This window comes from Scardinius erythrophthalmus, assembly GCF_964197995.2.
Source record: "Scardinius erythrophthalmus genome assembly, chromosome: 5".
NCBI classification, from domain to species: domain Eukaryota; kingdom Metazoa; phylum Chordata; class Actinopteri; order Cypriniformes; family Leuciscidae; genus Scardinius; species Scardinius erythrophthalmus.
The window spans coordinates 892,144-894,489 of NC_138225.1; positions in this window are offsets into that span (position 1 = coordinate 892,144).

Genomic DNA, 2,346 nt, shown 5'->3' on the forward strand with positions numbered 1-2,346 from the left:
AATTTAAAAACAAATGATCGTTGCGACAGAAGCGAATCAATCAAAACTAACTTTAGCTGGAAAATAACTTTACTAAAGAACCACTATAAAGCCAAAACAATCTCTGTTACTTTAAATTATACGTTTATCTCTGTAAAGCTGCTTTGAAACAATCTACATTGTTAAAAGCGCTATATAAATGAAGATGACTTGACTTGATATGAAACACAGAGCGCTATCTGAGAGTCTGTTGCTTCAGATCTCCACAGTAAATCGTCGGTGTTACGCTATTAAGAGTGAAGTGAACAGTGTTTGAGTGTTTGTGCTTCTTGATTGCGTTTATGCTCCTGCTGTTCCTTCTGCTTCCCCTAGAGGCTCTGTGGTGTTCCGCTGGCTGCTGCTTGTGTGTTGGGCAACCTCTATAAAGACGCCCTGTTTGAGGTCCGGGCCCTCTCTCGCTCTCACTTCCCATCCGCTCCTGCCGGCAGACGGAGCGCCGCTCCTGGTGTCTCGCTGGCACGGCTCGTTATGTTCTTTGTTGAGGTTTTTGTGCCGATTTAATGATTTTGTTTGACAAGCACGTTCCCGGTATGAGATTGAATTGTGTGGATCATTTATATTTAGAGATGGTGGTATTTGGTGATGGGTCTTCATGTAGTTTAGGGTTAGTTTAGTGCAGCAGTTAGAGGACCTGGAAGACTCACAACAAACTTGTCTTTTGTTTCTAGTCGGGAGGTAGGCAAGTTTCACTTTCCTAACAGAGATGTGTCAGTGGTCAGGGTTTTCTTTCTGTTTGTTTTATGTTATTTTTTTACCACCATGCTCTGTTTATGTCAAATCATTATATTTCATTAAATTAAGTTGATGCACTGTCACCGCGTCTCTATGGTTTTTGTATGTTATGTTGTACCATTTTAGATAATTTAATGGTCTCGTAACAGTCGGTCAGACTGAAACACTCTCGTGTTGTATATGAGTGTAAATGAGTGTATATGAGTGTACAGTATATGAGTGTATATGAGTGTACAGTATATGAGTGTATATGAGTGTATATGAGTGTATTTGAGTGTACTGTATATAGATATGTATTTTAATAAGACAGTCCTCGTCTGCATCATCAGTGTTTCTCTGAACTCTCTCTCCGCCTCAGGAACACAGTCTCTGATATCTCTGAGTAATGTTTCTCTCTCTGAGTGAGCTGGACATGATCGAGACCGTATCAGAGTAAAGACACACTCACTGCATAAAGAACCGATCAATCACACGACACACACTTCCCACAATGCACTCTGTCACCAGCTCATTAATTAAAACAGACAAATCAATTCTCTAATTTATCTTCATTCTACAGAGCCGCGCTGTTTCTTAAAGTCGGCATCAAATGACTTTATCGTGGACAGTTGATTCATGCATGTGTTTCATTTAAAGAATTTTGGCCGGTTTAGTAGACACTTATTATTATATTACAAGTTTGCGTATTGTAATGGATGTAATACAAATAATCGTAATGTTTAATCAAAGAGTCATAAAACGACAGACTTCTCTCTGGTGACAAATGAAGGATTATCCAATCATTTACTCTGCTTAAACCCCGCCCCTTTCTTACAATCACTGGCCACGCCCACATCTAACGTCCAATCAACAACCGATAGTTAGAACCAAGTCCCGCCCTATAAATGTACTGTACGCTGTGTGTGTGAGAGTGTGTGTGTGTGTGTGTGTGTGTGTGTGTGTGTGTGTGTGTGTGTGTGTGTGTGTGTGTGTGTGTGTGTGAGTGTGTGAGAGTGAGAGTGAGTGTGTGTGTGAGAGAGTGAGAGTGTGTGTGTGTGTTTCTTCGGGTTAACAGCTGATGAAAGCAGATGTTATGTTGCATTTATTCATTTAGCAGAAGCTTTTATCCAAAACGACTTGAAAATGAGCAAAAACACGAGCGACTGAAGCAGAGGCTGAGAGAAGATGAACATTCGTTTGGTCAAAGGACGGTTAAGTATTGAACTCTGAGTGTCAAAACATCATTATGCTGCCTGCTAATTAACACACACACACACACACACACACACACACACACTCACTCTCACTCTCACACTCACACACTCACTCTCACACTCAGACACACACACACACACACACACACACACACACACACACACACACACAGACACACTCACTCTCACTCTCACACTCACACACACACACACAATCAATCACATTCACAGACCTATAGGTTTATAACAGTTTCCGCTGGTTTATGACAGTTTCTGCAGGTTTATGACAGTTTCTGCAGGTTTATGACAGTTTCCGCTGGTTTATGACAGTTTCCGCTGGTTTATAACAGTTTCTGCTGGTTTATGACAGTTTCTGCAGGTT